This window comes from Girardinichthys multiradiatus, chromosome 14 (genome assembly GCF_021462225.1).
Source record: "Girardinichthys multiradiatus isolate DD_20200921_A chromosome 14, DD_fGirMul_XY1, whole genome shotgun sequence".
Classification (NCBI taxonomy): domain Eukaryota; kingdom Metazoa; phylum Chordata; class Actinopteri; order Cyprinodontiformes; family Goodeidae; genus Girardinichthys; species Girardinichthys multiradiatus.
In genome coordinates this window covers 8405832-8425370 of record NC_061807.1, presented here as the reverse complement: position 1 = coordinate 8425370, position 19539 = coordinate 8405832, and the positions used below count along the sequence as shown (strand labels likewise).

The window sequence follows — 19539 nt, the reverse complement described above, 5'->3', positions numbered from 1 at the left end:
ACCCCCATAAAGAGTGAGGATGATGAACAGTCCCCTCTGCTCTCACAGCTTTATCAAGACCAAATTAAAGGCAGATCGCTTCCAGAAGACATCGATGGAGGAGAAGAAACCATCAGGATACAAGATCATGGAGATGGTTCCATTTCCTCAGAAACTGAAGACACTGAGAAGGATGAAAAGGCCGATAATGGAAACATTAACAAACCCTTTAGCTTCCCTGAGTTTGCTGAACAATTTGATCACCGTGGCTTTCTTCAGAAAGACATGATAAATTCAGAAATAGGATCTTTAAGCTCGCTGGATGGGAAGAACTGTTTCACAGAGAAGAAAAATGTGGAATCGCCAAAGAAAGTCCAGACAGGAGTGAAGTTTAGGTGTGAAGATTGTGGTAAAACCTTTGTTGGAAAAGGACCTTTAAACAAACACCTGAGAATCCACACTGGACAGAAACCCTTCTGTTGTGATCTATGTGGACAAAGATTTAGCCGAAAAGGAAATTTAAACAGACACTTGAGCATCCACACTGGACAGAAACCTTTCTGTTGTGATCTATGTGGACAAAGATTTAGCCGAAAAGGAAGTTTAAACACACACATGAGAATCCACACTGGTCAGAAACCTTTCTGTTGTGATCTATGTGGACAAAGATTTAGCCGAAAAGGATATTTAAACAGACACGTGAGAATCCACACTGGACAGAAACCATTCTGTTGTGATCTATGTGGACAAAGATTTAGCCGAAAAGGAAATTTAAACACACACATGAGAATCCACACTGGACAGAAACCTTTCTGTTGTGATCTATGTGGACAAAGATTTAACCAAAAAGGAAGTTTAAACAGTCACGTGAGAATCCACACTGGTCAGAAACCTTTCTGTTGTGATCTATGTGGACAAAGATTTGGCCATAAATCAAGTTTAAACAGTCACATGAGCATCCACACTGGTCTGAAACCTGTCTGTTGTGATCTATGTGGACACAGATTTACTGAAAAAGGAAGTTTAAACACACACATGAGAATTCACACTGGACAGAAACCTTTCTGTTGTGATCTATGTGGACAAAGATTTAGCCTAAAAGGACATTTAAACACACACATGAGAATCCACACTGGTCAGAAACCTTTCTGTTGTGATCTATGTGGACAAAGATTTCGCCAAAAAGGACATTTAAACAAACACATGAGAATCCACACTGGTCAGAAACCTTTCTGTTGTGATCTATGTGGACAAAGATTTACTGAAAAAGGAGGTTTAAACAAACACATGAGAATCCACACTGGTCAGAAACCTTTCTGTTGTGATCTATGTGGACAAAGATTTACTGAAAAAGGAGGTTTAAACAAACACATGAGAATCCACACTGGACAGAAACCTTTCTGTTGTGATGTATGTGGACAAAGATTTAACCAAAAAGGAAGTTTAAACAAACACATGAGAATCCACACTGGTCAGAAACCTTTCTGTTGTGATCTATGTGGACACAGATTTACTGAAAAAGGAGGTTTAAACAGACACATGAGAATCCACACTAGAGAGGAAAATGGCTAAGGTTTGAAGGCTCAAACAGATTACGGTCGCTGTAAAATTTGTGATGTGAAGTGCAAGGGACAATTTGCACAGTTTTCGTCAGCCTCAGATATTTGGCTACAACTCCTGCATTCAGCACCGTTAACACGCCTGCTAATGGATGCAATTTGTGCGTTAAATATGTGCCTCATTAAGAAAACTAAAACTGCGTAGTTAAGGGTTTTTATGTTAAAGAAATGTTTGAAACATCTGAGATGTTACAATACAAACGGCTGGATGTTGTTTTGATATATTCAATAAAGTTTATATATTGAGAAATACATACACTATCGGTCAAAAGTTTTAGATACACTTTCTCACTTAATTGGTCTCTTTATTTTCATGACTATTTACATTGTAGATTCTCACTAAAGGCAAAAAAAACTTTGAAGGAACACAGTTATGTTGTAAACAAAAAATGTGAAAGAACTCATTTTAAATTAAAGCTATAATTTTTATTTTCATCAATGTTTTTTCCTGTGATATTCTTATGACCTCAGATAATGGACTTGTGTCTGTTCTGGTTCTGTTAGATCTCAGTGCTGCATTTGATCCAGTCGACCATAATATTCTCTTAAAAAGGCTGGAATATGCTGTAGGGATCAGGGGAACAGCACTAGGCTGGTTTAAATCTTATCTGTCTGACAGATTCCAGTTTGTTCATGTAAATGATAAATCATCTTTAAACTCCAGGGTTAATTGTGGAGTACCACAGGGTTCAGTACTTGGGCCAATTCTCTTTACTATATATATGCTTTCAATAGGTCAAATTATTAGGCAGCATAGGATAAATTTTCACTGTTACGCTGATGATACTCAGCTTTACTTATCCATAAATCCTGATGAACCCAACCAGTTAGATAGACTACAAGCATGTCTTGAAGATATAAAAACTTGGATGACTTTAAATTTTTTGCTTCTAAGTTCAGACAAGACAGAAGTTGTCATCTTTGGACCGGAGTCTTTAAAAAAGAAACTGCTTAGTCAATCACTTAACCTGGATGGCATTAAATTGACCTCTGATAATAAAGTAAAAAATCTTGGTGTTATTTTTGACCAGGACATGTAATTTAAATCCCATATTAAACAGGTTTCTAGGATTTCCTTCTTTCATCTCCAGAACATTGCCAAAATTAGAAATATCCTGTCCAGGAGTGACGCTGAAAAACTAGTCCATGCATTTGTTACTTCAAGGCTGGACTATTGTAATTCTTTACTATCAGGATGTCCACAAAATGCAGTTAAAAGCCTTCAACTGATTCAAAATGCTGCAGCAAGAGTTCTGATGAAAATTAAAAAGAGAGATCATATTTCTCCTATTTTAGCTTCCCTTCATTGGCTCCCTGTTAAATCCAGAATAGAATTTAAAATTCTCCTCCTCAAATATAAAGCCCTTAATGATCTAGCTCCATCATACATCAGAGATCTGATTGGTCCATATGTTCCTAACAGAGCACTTCGTTCTCAGACTGCAGGTTTACTGGTGGTTCCTAGAGTCTCTAGAAGTAGAATGGGAGGCAGATCCTTTAGTTATCAGGCTCCTCTCCTGTGGAACCAGCTCCCAGTTTTAGTCCGTGGGGCAGACACCCTGTCTACTTTTAAGGCTAGGCTTAAAACTTTCCTTTTTGATAAAGCTTATAGTTAGAGTGGCTTAGGTTATCCTGAGTTATCTTCCTTATTTTTTACCTCCGTCTTCTTCCCTCCCTGTTGGTTGGAGTAAGGGGGAGTCAGGTTTAGCCTAAACCGGCTCAGTTATGATTGAGGTGCAAACACACCCTCCATTTCTGCTACCTGTATGACCCCTTCTCTTTTCCAATGGTTATAATCAGTTTGACAGAGAGAGGTATCCCAATCCTTGTGGTTTTTAGTATAACAATGACCATCAGTGGGACCCTTTGTGGGGTTCCTTGAGATGACATTGTTGTAAATAAGCGCTGTTTTACTAAATAATCTGAACTGAAACTATCTGTGTAGTTTTGCTGCTATAGGCTTAGGCTGCTGGAGGACATAATGACCACTTTCACCCTCTTCGCTACATTCTCGCACTACTCTCCAATTTTGCAATATTTGCTGTTATTTCAACTTTTAACTTTGATCTCTCTTTTCTCTTCCTGGAAGCTACACCTGGCCTGACTGTGTCTACCTGTGACACCTTTCTGGAGAGGGGCATCTGCTGGCAACAACTTAATGCTCACCTTCTACAGATGATCCACATAGTCCTATCTTTCAGTGTTTAACCCTTTCTCACTCCTAGACATGGCTACTGACTGAGCTTCTACTGTAACTAACTCTATGTGCTCTCTTTCAGACTCTAACCTTGAAAACTGGCTCAGAGTTTATCTGTTCTTTCTTTCTAGATGAAACGACTAAAGGAGCTACATCCATTAACATTTACTTTTCGTTCCCATAGAAAGTACTCCTGGATCAGTGCTTCTTTGTTCTCTTTGTGTCTCTGCTCTGTTCTCTCAAACCTCCAGTCGGTTGTGGCAGATGGCTGCTCACACTGAGCCTGGTTCTGGTTCTGCTGGAGGTTTCTTCCTGTTAAAAGGGAGTTTTTCCTCTCCACTGTCGCTACATGCATGCTCATTATGAGGGATTGCTGCAAAGTCAACGCCAGTTACTGTCCACTGTCTCTACATGCTCATCCAGGAGGAGTGAATGCTGCAAGACACTGACTGGATGCAATCTGCTGGGTTTCCTTAGATAGAAAAACTTTTTATCCAATTTGAATAAATAACTGAATCTGACTGAACTGTTCAATGGTTACGATTAACTGGAATGTAGGAACCTGACTGTTGTGAAGAGCCTTGAGACGACATGTGTTGTGAAAATTGAATTGAATTTGACAAAATTTCCCTATTTCACCAAATAAATTACAAAATCTTAGAAGAAATCGTACAGCAACTAAGCTCTTCTTCCTGCTGTCTCGATGTTTTACCCACAGCTTTCCTTCAGAAAGCTATGCCTGTAATAACATCTGATTTAACACAAATAATAAACATGTCCCTTTTGTCAGGTGTTTTCCTCCAGGCCCTGAAAACAGCAATTATCAAACCTCTATTGAAAAAGTGCAACTTGGACAAGCTGCTACTACAGAACTACAGGCCTATATCAAACCTCCTCTTCATCAGTAAGATAATTGAAAAAGCTGTGTTTCAACAGTTAAACAACTTCCTAACAACGACCAACCGCTTCGATGTCTTCCAGTCAGGCTTCCTGCTCACCACAGTACAGAGACTGCTCTTATCAAGGTGTTCAATGACATCTGTATAAATGCAGACTGTGGAAGAACCACAGTGCTGGTATTATTGGACCTTAGTGCATCATTCAACACTGTTGATCACTCCATTTTATTAGAGCGCCTGGAAAACTGGGTCGGCCTTTCTGGAACAGCACTCAACTGGTTTAAATCCTACTTGAAGGACAGGGACTTTTTTGTGTCAGTAGGTAACTTTACATCAGAGAGCACAAAAATAGCATGTGGCGTTCCCCAAGGGTTCATCTTAGGGCCCCTTCTATTCAATATCTACATGCTCCCCCTAACTCAGATTTTAATAAACAACAACGTAAGTTATCATAACTATGCAGACGACACACAGCTATACGTTACGATGTCACCAGGTGACCATGAACCCATTCAAGCGCTGGGTAAATGCTTAGAAGAAATCGATGCATGGATGGGCCTAAATCTTCTTCAGCTGAATCAAAACAAAACTGAAGTAATAATCTTTGGACCAAAGGAAGAGCGTTTAAAAGTTAGCACACAGTTTCAGTTAAAACAGCTAGAAACCACCAGTCAGGCTGGAAACCTGGGTGTAGTGATGGACTCAGACCTGAACCTTCAGAGGAACATAAAGACAGTAACAAGGTCGGCCTTCTATCACCTAAAGAACATCTCCAGGATTAAAGGACTAATGTCTCAGCAGGACCTTGAAAAACTAATTCATGCGTTCATCTTTAGTAGAATTGAATACTGCAATGGTGTCTTCACAGGTCTGCCTAAAAAGTGGATCAGACAGCTGCAGTTGATCCAAAACGCTGCTGCCCGCATCCTCACTAGAACTAAGAAAGTGGAGCACATCACCCCGGTTCTAAAGTCCCTAAACTGGCTCCCTGTAGCTCAGAGAATAGAGTTTAAAATACTTCTGTTAGTCTATAAATCACTGAATGGCTTAGCACCAAAATACATTAAAGACTTGTTGTCAGTGGATCAACCACCCAGACCTCCCAGGTCTTCTGGCTCAAATCTACTCTGCAGAACCAGAACCAAACATGGAGAAGGAGCTTTTAGTTCTTATGCTCCACTAATCTGGAATAAACTCCCAGAAAACTGTGAAAGCGCCAAAACCCTAAGTTGCTTCAAATCAAGATTAAAAACTTATTTGTTTAGAGCGGCCTTTGACTGGGCCATCTAAACGTTATTAGTAAAGTTTTCAGTCCAATTTTCCTTTCATTTTCTTATCCATCATTCTATTCTCTTCATTTTATTTTTATTTTAATTTATTTTTTAATTACCTCTGTTGTTTGATTTTCTGTATCATTGTAATGTTTTTCCTTATGTACAGCGACTTGATGCCTTGTTGCTGAAAAGCAAAGACTTGACTCCTACACGCGGTGGTTCGTTTATATGAGGGACCAAAAATGACAAAATGAAAAATAAATAAATACACATATAAATGTATAAATAAATAAATACATACACATATAAATGTATAAATAAATAAATAAAAATAAATAAATACACATATAAATGCATAAATAAATAAATACATACACATATAAATGTATAAATAAATAAATAAAAATAAATAAATACACATATAAATGCATAAATGAATAAATATAAAAATAAATAAATACACATGTAATTGTATTTTTTTATCTATTCATTTATTTTTCTCCTTTTTGTGTATTTATACATTTATGTATTTATTTATACATTTTTTCATTTATACATTTATTTATTCCTACATATATTTCTGTATTTCTACATTTCCACATTTATTTATTTCTGCTTTTCTGTGTCCATATGTTAATGAGGTGGATGGTTCTAACATTTGTCTTCAGCACCATTGGTTAACTGAGAGAATCAGACAGAAGCAAACGATTTCTGCATGGATTCATTCTCCTGTTCACCCTGTCGTCCACGGGGTGGCAGTGAAGCTCATTTTTTGTTGGTTGCTGCCAAAGTTTACGGCGAAACTAAAGCAACAGCAGAAGAATGGCTTTGAGCGGGACTCCACTGGCAGAGCTCTTGAATGTGGCTGAGCAGCTAGAAAACGGTAAGTTCACTGTCAAGTGTCTGTTGTAAAATGGGAGTTTTACTCTCTTTCCTCCCTGTTCACCACCGGGTCCATTTCTCTCCAGTTCCGAGACCCAACCAGTAAAACCAGCAAGGTATTTACCTTGTGAAATAATGAGAAATGGCCACAGAATCAGACATCCAGAACATGTCCACAAATGTTATATATATATCTGTTGTTTGATTTTCTGTATCATTGTAATGTTTTTCCTTATGTACAGCGCCTTGATGCCTTGTTGCTGAAAAGCAAAGACTTGACTCCTACACACGGTAGTTTGTTTAGGGACCAAAAATGACAAAATGAAAAATAAATAAATACACATGTAATTGTATTTATTTATCTATTTATTCATTTATTTTCTCCTTTTTGTGTATTTATACATTTATGTATTTATTTATTCATTTATTTATTTATACATTTATTTATTCATACATTTATTAATTTATACATTTATTTATTTATTCCTACATATATTTCTGTATTTCTACATTTCCACATTTTCATTTATACATTTATTTACCCAACCAGCAAAACCAGCAAGGTATTTACCTTGTGAAATAATGAGAGATGGTTAATTATAAAATCAAGATTTAATGCCAAAATGTTCAGTGTACAGAGTATACAACTGAACAGATACAGAGTGACATTCACCTTCGGTACCGGGCTCCTCTCGGTTCATCCCTAAGATGGGCCGAGAGGAGCCCAGAATGGAGCGTGAGTCCTGCTTTTATCTGTACCTGTTCTTAACCCTCCTAAAGGTCATCCTCTTGTATCAGTTTATTTTGACTATGTGTTGCATCTTATGTGAAATCAACAGTTATGTTGTGTAAGATGTAGCAGTGAGCGGTGCTGCAGATCAGCAACAAGGGCAGAGATATTTAATTAAGGCAGCAAAGAGATGATTAGAAATGGCCACAGAATCAGACATCTAGAACATGTCCACAAATGTTATATCGACCATAAAAACAGGGCAAGAATAAAATGATGTATTAGACAAATCTCCCTCCTCTTGCTGTCTTCAGCACTGCGGCCGCATCACCAACGTTCACACTTTACAGCAAAACAGTGTTTAAAACAATGTTTAAAAATTAAGCAAGAAATAGATCATGCAGAAATAGAATCTTCAACAGTAGTTGCATAGTTTCATAGATCCACATTTTGTTTCAAGCAAGTAGGCTCCCAGAAAGCAAAAGGACCATGGGGAAAACAGAGTGTTGAGATAGATTTGGCTCCGATCTGCAACACTGACTCACACATAACGTATGTGAACATCATCATACTTTCACTGTGAAAACATCCCGTCTTCCCAATGTGTAATGTCTACAACAGGAGTCAAGATGTGCAGTAGCCTAATGATACCAGAGGTATTAAGAAAATCAAGAGATATTAAGCATCAAATGGTAAACACAGCAAACACGTCCTTGGTGACTACCAAAGGGTACAGATTTGATGTGCTAGATAATAATAGTAGCCTAATTGCTATTGTTATTAAAAAGGAGCATTCCATATTGCTAAATTATCAGGCTATCACTACTCTTATGTTCATCCTCTTGAGTGAACATTTTTTTTAATCACTAACATAATATTGTCTTGCTAATAAACTGTTACTAATATATGAGAGTTCACTATAATGTGCATCAGTAATTATAGGAATATAGTATTAGAACAGCATTTCTGACAAACCAACTTGTTTGAAAAATGATAAGTTATAGGCATGGCCACAGACAATGTTCTGAGGGAGCAAACTGACAAATGCAAGATGGTGGCTGTGAGGCAACGCTGTGTAATAAAGTTGCAGCCTACTGGATCAACTTCATTTGAATTTACCAATCATGTGGCATTTGCTACTTTTTTTTTTTTTTTTGCAGCACCAAGTGTGGTGAACTCTGTAATTTCACCCCCACCACAGATACCAACACACCCAGTGGATGGTCCAGTATGTTTGTGCAATGAACATGTAGCAAATTCCACAGATGAACACTTCCTCAAACTGATTTGTTTCTGATTTTGTCTCTTGATTCTAGCTGAGGTTGTAAGACTGTTTGGCCCCGATGCTCGTGGGAGAGGACCAGCAAGGAGGAGATCTATCATTGTGTCTCCACAGCTGCACTCAAACACGCACAGGTTTAGCTGTCTGGAGGACAAACATATGGAGTTAGTCTCTAATCGGTCTGTGAAGCAGCAGGGTTGGGGAAAAGCGTCTCACCTTTCAAGGTTTGTAAGGCATCATGATAACAAGACGTGGTTTTAGTGGATGTGTTATGCTGTATGTAATTTCATGATTCAAAAACAATAGTGATCTTAAAAACAAACAACACACAAAGAAGATCTTTCGCTGGAGCACTTTTTACTGTATTGTTTCAAGTATTTTTCACATTCAAGATATAAAAAAGCAGCATAATCCCCAGCCCTATCTTTGGTTCTTATTTATGCGTTCTGGAGACAGGGACTCAAATTTTTAAATTATGCTTTTTCAAAATATAGCCTGCTTTAACTGTTTTTCCAGGATCTCTTACTGTACATTAAAATATATTGTTTTTGTTAATTGTTGTTAATATTTTTCTGTCTTCACTTCTCAGGAAGTCATACAAGTCCAGAAGAGTTTAAAGCCTTCATATTATCCTCATTCCCAAAACTCAGAGACGGTGGTGGATTTGAGCTCCTTCAGATAGCTGCAGTACTCGGAGTCGGCAGCAGCTGATGGTGATCCATGTCCAAACCATGGCTACACTGTTCAATATTTAAACAATCCCCAAAGTCAGATCGGGGATGCTACCATTTTCATCAGGCCACTCCAGAGGAACCTTAATCCCAATCCTGTAAATTCGTCACTGTATGTTCAATCACGAGATGAAGTTCTTCATCTTTAAACTGTTTTTCTCTTCTAAAAAATGCAGACTACACCTATATATTTGTGTATAATATGAAAATGATGTCTTCTACAGTTATCTCAAACAGAGAGCAACACTGAACTACTTGGGCCATTGGAGAAATGTGTGCTCTGTGGGGAGGAGGTCCCTTTTTCCACCATAAAAAATCACAGCGATGAATGCACAAGGTATTGCACAATAAAGGAGCGTTAGAAAGGAACTGTTGTGAATTGAAATGTTTTATTTCAATATTGCCTTTTGTTTACACTTTTGATATATTATGTAGTCATCAGGTTTTAATTTGTATTGTGTGAAATGCACTAACAAAATCCCCTTTATTTACAAAGACTGTTGCAGAGCAGTGATGAGGTACGAATGGCGGTAACCGAAGAAGATTCCCACCCACAGGACGTCAGACAGCAAGGCCCATCAACACTAGAGATACCTCAGGGACCTGCTGCTGCTCCAGAGATTGTTGATCTAGTTTCCATTGAAGAGAGCGGCTCTGCTGGTCTGGTCCATTGAAATTACACATTTCATACTTTATTTCAGTAGTTTGTTGCTCCCTACAGTTCATGGAAGTAATTAGTGATTTTCTATATTCTAAACTGCTTATACAGGTCCTTCTCAAAATATTAGCATATTGTGATAAAGTTCATTATTTTCCATAATGTCATGATGAAAATTTAACATTCATATATTTTAGATTCATTGCACACTAACTGAAATATTTCCGTTCTTTTATTGTCTTAATATGGATGATTTTGGCATACAGCTCATGAAAACCCAAAATTCCTATCTCACAAAATTAGCATATCATTAAAAGGGTCTCTAAACGAGCTATGAACCTAATCATCTGAATCAACGAGTTAACTCTAAACACCTGCAAAAGATTCCTGAGGCCTTTAAAACTCCCAGCCTGGTTCATCACTCAAAACCCCAATCATGGGTAAGACTGCTGTCCAGAAGGCCACTATTGACACCCTCAAGCAAGAGGGTAAGACACAGAAAGAAATTTCTGAATGAATAGGCTGTTCCCAGAGTGCTGTATCAAGGCACCTCAGTGGGAAGTCTGTGGGAAGGAAAAAGTGTGGCAGAAAACGCTGCACAACGAGAAGAGGTGACCGGACCCTGAGGAAGATTGTGGAGAAGGGCCGATTCCAGACCTTGGGGGACCTGCGGAAGCAGTGGACTGAGTCTGGAGTTGAAACATCCAGAGCCACCGTGCACAGGCGTGTGCAGGAAATGGGCTACAGGTGCCGCATTCCCCAGGTCAAGCCACTTTTGAACCAGAAACAGTGGCAGAAGCGCCTGACCTGGGCTACAGAAAAGCAGCACTGGACTGTTGCTTAGTGGTCCAAAGTACTTTTTTCGGATGAAAGCAAATTCTGCATGTCATTCGGAAATCAAGGTGCCAGAGTCTGGAGGAAGACTGGGGAGAAGGAAATGCCAAAATGCCAGAAGTCCAGTGTCAAGTACCCACAGTCAGTGATGGTCTGGGGTGCCGTGTCAGCTGCTGGTGTTGGTCCACTGTGTTTTATCAAGGGCAGGGTCAATGCAGCTAGCTATCAGGAGATTTTGGAGCACTTCATGCTTCCATCTGCTGAAAAGCTTTATGGAGATGAAGATTTCATTTTTCAGCACGACCTGGCACCTGCTCACAGTGCCAAAACCACTGGTAAATGGTTTACTGACCATGGTATCACTGTGCTCAATTGGCCTGCCAACTCTCCTGACCTGAACCCCATAGAGAATCTGTGGGATATTGTGAAGAGAACGTTAAGAGACTCAAGACCCAACACTCTGGATGAGCTAAAGGCCGCTATCGAAGCATCCTGGGCCTCCATAAGACCTCAGCAGTGCCACAGGCTGATTACCTCCATGCCACGCCGCATTGAAGCAGTCATTTCTGCAAAAGGATTCCCGACCAAGTATTGAGTGCATAACTGTACATGATTATTTGAAGGTTGACGTGTTTTGTATTAAAAACACTTTTCTTTTATTGGTTGGATGAAATATGCTAATTTTGTGAGATAGGAATTTTGGGTTTTCATGAGCTGTATGCCAAAATCATCCGTATTAAGACAATAAAAGACCTGAAATATTTCAGTTAGTGTGCAATGAATCTAAAATATATGAATGTTAAATTTTCATCATGACATTATGGAAAATAATGAACTCGATCACAATATGCTAATATTTTGAGAAGGACCTGTAGGTTGGAAAATCGAGCCAGATCCTTCAGAGGCAGCAGAGAGATTCAAAGAAGGGCTGTTGGGTCAGCATGAAACTGAAAAAACGTTAAGTATCGTCTTGGATCTTGGAGACAGTGCAGAGGAAAGGACAATCCTTTCTTTTTATAAGATGGCTCATGTTAATTGGACTTCTCCTTTGACGTGCACGCTTAAGAGTAAATATGATCCATGCAAAAAAGAGGCAATAGTTCAACATTTATTCATAATCCTATGATCATATGAGCAGATACATTACTTTTAATTATTAGTGTCTTTGTCAGTGAATACTTTTCACTTGTAGTATTATTGGGATTATGGCAAAATGTTGAGCTCTACCAAACAAATAACTTTTCAGCGATTCTAAAATATATTTTTTAAATAAATATTGTTTTTTAATGTAAACTTTTTCTCAAATGTTTAGTTTACTGAAACAATGACAAGCAGGTCTTGTTGAGAACAACCATCTATTGTGAACGGTTCTAAATTATTTAAAGGTAGAGGTGTTTTTAATTTTAGTTTCACTTTTATTGATATATTTATATTTTACTTTAGGATAATGTTGCAGAGTTCTTAAAGTGGGGGTTGGTGGACGGGGCTGTTTGTTATTTTATTTTTATTTTATTTTATAAAGTACTTTGTGCTGTTTTCAAGTATGAAAAGTGCTATATCAATAAAGTTTGATTTAATTTGATTTTAGATCATCATGTAAGGCAGGACATGTCATGACCAAAGTTGCTGTTTACTGATGTATGCAGTGTGTGTTTTATGCTTAGAAGATCCAGCCACTTCTTCTCAACAGTCATGTCCAAACTCCAGTATGGTTTTGATATTCAATTTGGTAAGTAAAATTGTATTTAACGCAATTTATTTTTGGTCATTTTTGTCTCTAGACTGAAAGCAAATCTTTTCTCAGACCTGTATAATAATCCAGCTTCATTCCTGAGATGTAAATGTAAATAAAGTTGTTTTTAAAGTCTGTTGCCTCCTTAGTAGACATCTATATAGAATCAAGGGGCTGAATGATATTTACTCTTAACAAGTTTGTTTAGCATGAAAATATCTGTCCTTTGCATAACCTTCTGTGTAATATGACTTTTCTTTCATTTTAAGCACCAGGAGGAACACTTCTATTTGAGGGTGAAAAAGATCATTTGATTCCGTCTACTTCCCATTTCCTTCTGGAAAGTGACTTTTTTCTTGTTGCTGGCCGAATGATTGGTCATTGGTTCCTACATGATGGGCCATGCCTAGGTGGACTTAGCACAGCAATCATGCATGTGCTCTTTGGTGGTTCCCCAGAAGAAGCCACAACTGATCTGAAGGACTGTGCAGACCATGATATCCGTGAGACACTTAAGTTGGTATTTTTTTCAAAAACATTTCATTCATTCCTCAGACTAGAATAGTTAAATAATTATTTTATGTGTGAAATTATATTTATCTAGCAGATCAACATTAAGATATTCCACATCACATCAAGTACTTGTGCGTTTCAGTAGCTGGAGTACCAATGTATCAATAAACAAATTATACTTACTTTATTAAACACTTATTTACTTCAATAAACTAAAAATGTGTTAGATTGTGGAAATAACTGTCATCTTCTAGAATAATGAAAAATTCACATTTTAATTATTAGGTGGATGGTGCAGCAGAATTATCATCTGAAGAAAAAGACACCATCAATGTCGTGGGATTTTCCTCGGGTCACCTCTGAGAACAGGCGATGGCTGTTTGACAAACTGATCTTCCATGCTGTGAGTATTCTCTACTTGACAGCTCATATACTTCCCATTGACTAATCAAAATAGACATTTAAAAAAAATAAAAAGTTTAATAAAAAAACTGTCATGTTTTTCCCTTTTTTTGCTGCAAATATATTTCAGGTTCTTGGAAGAACCTCCAGACAAGTCCAGCAGTTACGACGGGTTTAAAGGACACACAGATCTGGCCTTTGCTGAAAGAGAGAACAGACACAGCTCCTCTTCTATTTCCAAGAACATCTGATATACAGTTCACAGCACATATACTGCTGTCATACAGTCCCCTGTGGAGCTGTCCTAATAAACCCATGCAGCGTCATTCTGTGTTTATTTTGATAATCATAAATAGAACAGCCCAGCTGCCTGAAATCATCCATCAGGGAAATTAGTTTTTAATTTTATGGACGATTTGGAAAAGATCAGAAGAAATTTAGTCATTTTACACAAGTAGAACTACTGGTATGTTTCTTTAAACTCTTTAAAACATGACCATACCCAAATCTGACTACAACTTTTATGTTTACTGTTTCTTATAGTATGAATTTCACCTCAAGGAATTAATAGTCTTACTTTATAAAGATGTACACATCAATGTGTTACATTATTTATTATTATTCCAACCACTGCTGTTAGTGCTGTTGTGTCTGTTTACTTATTTTTGTCTGGGTTGTTTAGAAAAGCAGGTGTTAACTGATCAAATATTTTCTCAGATCATCTCGGACCAGATAAACTGGCCCACACACGATGATGAGGAAGACATCGAGGTCTCCTTGGAGGATACTTGTAGTGCCTCAGGAGAACATTTATTGAGAATGGTAATTAAAGCTAAGTACACACTACAGGATTTCTCAAACCAAACAAACAAAATCACCTCACACCACAGGAAGATCGGACAATATGTCGCTTGCAAACATCTGCTGGCTTTGATCATAAGGGGGAGATCGGGACAATAAAAGTCCTAATTTTCATGTAGTGTGTACCTGCCCAAATGTGTAATAGTATCTCTCAGGTTAATTGGAGCTCTGTGATGGGGACTGAGCAATTTACTGTATGAAACACAAGTGTGTTTTTCCTCTATTTAAAAAAAAAAGTAAAACTTTGAAAGTTCTCAGATTCACTAACAGCCCAAAGCACATATTATTGTGGTGAAATTTAAAAAAATAAAATAAAACAGAGTTTTTTTTTTCTCTCCTATTGTAGGCTCTTCTAAGCAGCTGGAGAAACTTGTGCAGTTCTGGGTGGGCTGGAACGTAGTCCCCAGATCTTTGGATGTTGAAGTGGTGGAGAACAGCTTCCCCAAGTCTTCCCCCTGCTTAAACTCCCAAGACATTACACTGAATACAGCATCTTCCAAACAGCTGCCAATTCAACCGTTGATACTGGTTTTGAAATGATCTGAGCCTCAGTTTAAAAAAAAAAAAACAACCACTAAGGATGAGGCTCACTTGCAGTTTATGTAAAGCATGTTTCTCTTTTAGGCTCAGTCCCACTGTTCAGTTGGTGTTCATTTAGTCAAACATTTTTATTTTCCTGCGTTGACTGTGTGGTCAAAATGTCTAAAAAGACAAGAGTTCAATGTTAAAAGGGAGACCATTTATGGTGTGTAAAGTTTTCTTTTTCTTTTTACTTATAAAGGGTTCTGTATCAAATTGTGTTTTGATACAGTTGTCAATCTGTATCAAATAATCTAAATTGTTTTATGATTCACAAAATGTCTGTTTCTATTGATATGAGCATAATGTGTCAAAACAACTCTTAAAACAATAGGACAGATTTTGTACAAAGCTCTATTGCAAAACCATGTGAGTTATAAATGTTAAAAGAAGAGTTCTGCCTTTTTCATTCTCAAATACTTTGCTAGGTTAACAAGTAAACAGACAGTTTCATATATTGTGTATGATTTATTAATTCTTTCTGCACTTGAAACTGTGATTCACTGGAGCATCTCAGATAAAAGATTTACTGTCTCCATGTAAGAATCCAAGATGTCAGACAGAGGGCCATCAGGTTTTGGGAGGCTTTCCACTTCCTGTTCGGTCAGTGGGCGCTGCAGCTGAACCTCAGGGACCACAACATCCTGCTGGCGATAACCAGATGGTCCAGTCCAATCAACACCATACTCCACGTCAACCTATAATTAATGGTAATGAGGTTAGAGGGTCTGCTCAGACAAAATTCATGTAAGACTTGAAAGCCATCTTATTTAATTTTTCTGGGAATTAAATGGAGGTTACTCTTTAAAATAACTCCATTGATCAACTGTAAAAACTGCTCCAGTCTAAAACCAAACAGAAAAAATACAAACCTCTAAAGGCTCCTGCTGTGCATCACGCTGCTGGTAAGTCCACAGTTAAAGTGGTGACTGATTTCCCTCAGAGCTCAGTCGATGGCAGTTCCAGCCATGCTGGAAAACCTCAAGGTGCTTCTGGATGTGAGGGACACAGCACTGGTATAGAGCATAGAGATGAACTTCATTGTCTGGGTTTAGAAGGCCTTATGTCTCAAGGTTGTTAAAAATGGTGTAAAAGAGATCAAGTGCTCCCACATACACATCTCTCCAGAGCCTCTCTATTCTGATTGGGAAAAAGAGGAAAAATGCATATTGTTGAGTAGTTTGGTGAACATTTTTCTGTCTAAGTATGTGGCATATAAATACATTGGGGCTGCTACAAATGATTATTTTCATAATCAAACAATCGCCGATTATTTTGGCAATTAGTCGGATCGTACCAAAAACTAGCATATTTACAGAACCAGTCAAAAGTTTGGATACTTTTCACTGAATCTAATGGAAAAACGTATCAAAAATCTTTTGATACACACACACTCCTCAGTGTGATTATTATTTAGATAAATGTTAGACGAAAAGACTATTACCTTTGATTATGGACACTTCTGCCAACAATATGTGAATTCCTGTTAAGTCCTCTGTTAGCCACCATGAAGCGAGCAACATTTCCCCTCCTTTGTCCGATCTCACACGGGATGGTACACCATAGACGTTAACAGCTTTGAGAAAGCTGCTCAGGACTGTTGCTGCGCGGTTGTTGGTGGAGGCACTCAGGTATGCGATGAGGCGACTAAAGCCATCAGTACCACCATGCACAACAATATGCCATCTGAAATATGAATGAATGAATAGTTTATTTCAAACAACAATGTAGATTTATAGAAATGGTTTAAGAGCAATGGCACAACCTGCTCTGTCTGTGTGTCCAAGCTTTGTGTTGTGTGACACAAAGCTCTGATAAAATAAAGCTTTAGGTACTGTATCTCTATTATCTTTAAGGGCATTGACAGAACATGTTGCCTCAGTAATCCCATTTTAATTTCACACATAAAATCTTGATGAATCACGTTTCAGGTCAACACAATCCCAGTTCACATATTTAATATATGTTGGAGTGTTAATTAAAGCCCTCACAACTGAAAAAATTGATTAATTCAATTTATGGCCTGTATTCTGATTTAAAATTGTGTTTTAATCCATCCACCTACAAATCTCAAATGAAAACTGAGTAAAAACCTTGCAATTTTTAAGGTGAGGATTATTCCCTCATACAAAGGTTTCTATGATTTTGTAAAAGTAGTTGAAATCATTAATGCTCTTCAGATACCTTATCAATTTGTGATTGCCATCTATGTGCCACAAACTGTTTGGTTCTGGCACAGAGTACCTCCTCCGTCTTAGTGGGTTCAGCTGAAGGGTCCGCATCAAAACTCCACGAGGATCCACACGCCGCATGGAATCCTGTACCCGTTGTCCTACAACAGGCAAAAATGGCAAAAAATGACGTACTGAAAGAAACAAGTTGAACCTTCGCCACTAACAAGGAATTCTCAATTCCCATTGAATGGGTAATGGTCACTTACTCTGTATGTGGATGCCCTGTGCGTTCAGGTGACCAAGCATCATTTTGTATCCACAGTTTGGCTGGTGTTGCAGAATTTGTGTCATTTTCTCATCAAGATCTTCGTCATTCAATGGTGTTAACAGATCGTGGAGTCTGGTCAACAAAAACACACACAAAACAAATATGATCACAGCAGAAACAAAACAATGACCTTTGTAATTAGCTCTGTCCTTTGTTTTACCTCATCAACAAAAAAATTTACTTTACTTGAAAAGAAAAATCTTTGCTTGAGAAAAAAAAATACTCCACTGGCCTTAATGATCTGTGCAGCAATAAAATGTTACACAGTCCAAGACAAAACAAAACGATTATAGTTCCGGTTCACAATGGATTTCACAACTGTAACCGTCAACTGGCTACTTCTCATGGGTTAGAGGGCGGTTACCGTGACAACAGTGTTTGACCGCGGAAAACTGTTTAGTTTCCGCTATATAAACACAGCTCATTATTTATAATCAATATAGTTTAAGCCGAACCACTAACATTAATAAAGTAGAACATAAGTAAAAATGACATAACATTTTATCAGGCAGATTCACGTTAGCCTCTGCTAGCGTAAGGTGCCGACATGCTAACCGTCTTTACTTTACTTTACTTTAGCTTTATGATATCCGACATAGGTGTAAACATCTAGAAAGAAAGAACAGATAAACTCAGAGCCAGTTTTCAAGGTTAGAGTCTGAAAGAGAACACATATAATTAGTTACAGTTAAGCTCAGTCAGTAGCCATGTCTAGGAGAGAGAAAGGGTTAAACACTGAATGACAGGGCCATGTGGATCATTGGTAGAGGGTGAGCATTAAGTTGTTGCCAGCAGAAGCTCGGACGATTCCCCTCTCCCGAAAGGTGTCACAGGTAGACACAGAGCCAGGCCAGGTGTAGCTTCTAGGAAGAGAAAAGAGAGAACATAAAGTTAAAAGCTGAAATAACAGCAAATAATGCAAAATTGGAGAGTAGTGTGAGAATGTAGCAAAGAGGGTGAACGTGGTCATTATGTCCTCCAGCAGCCTAAGCCTATAGCAGCATAACTACACAGATAGTTTCAGTTCAGATTATTTAGTTAAACAGCGCTTTTACAACAATGTCGTCTCAAGGAACCCCACAAAGGGTCCCACTGATGGTCATTGTTATACTAAAAACCACAAGGATTGGGATACCTCCCTCTGTCAGACTGATTATAACCATTGGAAAAGAGAAGGGGTCATACAGGTAGCAGAAATGGAGGGTGTTCCATCCTATTCCATCATATTAGCCAACTATATGAAATAATACCAGGTATTTAACCCTAATGCTCGGCTGCTGGTACTGGCATTTTCTGGTTTTAGCGCGTGGGACCTTCAGGCTAACAGGATTAAATGTTTATCAAAAAATTACCTTATTCCGTACTATGCCATCCTCCGTCGAATTGTCCGCTCAAACACCCCAAACAAATTTGCAATGTCTGCAGCAGTGTGGCCGAAATGTAGGTGCGTCTCAATGACCTCTGGAGGTAAAATAATGGATGGTCGTCCAGTCCTTTCCTCTGATTCTAGGGGTATAGCAAGATGGCGACCAACTTCCTCCAGACTGTCCAATATAGTGGAGTCAACCTCCACATCCATCTCAGCTTGGAGCTGATTGAAATCCTCCATGACCCGTGCAAAACGAAAATGGAGGTAGTAATTTTGGTCAATATCATTTGCCAATATCCTTAAATAATTGCCAATGGCTGTAAGAGAACCCTCCATCGTGCCTACCAAAAGAACTTCGGTACCGGAGTCTAGGCAGTAGCAGCAGGATCGGGATCAATTCTAACCAATGGTGCTGAAGACAAATGTTAGAACCACCCGCCTCATTAACATACGGTGACAGAAAAGCAGAAATAAATAAATGTGGAAATGTAGAAAT

At 38.2% G+C, this 19539-nt stretch overlaps 1 long non-coding RNA gene across 1 annotated transcript; it reads left to right on the top strand.

The window, feature by feature from the left end:
• Positions 1-6578: 6578 nt before the first annotated feature.
• On the top strand, positions 6579-15627 carry LOC124880637. The gene is made up of 11 exons (XR_007041394.1): positions 6579-6851; positions 8741-8808; positions 8897-9086; positions 9452-9705; positions 9818-9930; positions 10090-10253; positions 12750-12814; positions 13087-13333; positions 13616-13733; positions 13863-14554; positions 14940-15627. It is a non-coding gene; the product is annotated as an uncharacterized LOC124880637 (long non-coding RNA).
• The last annotated feature ends 3912 nt before the right edge of the window (positions 15628-19539 follow it).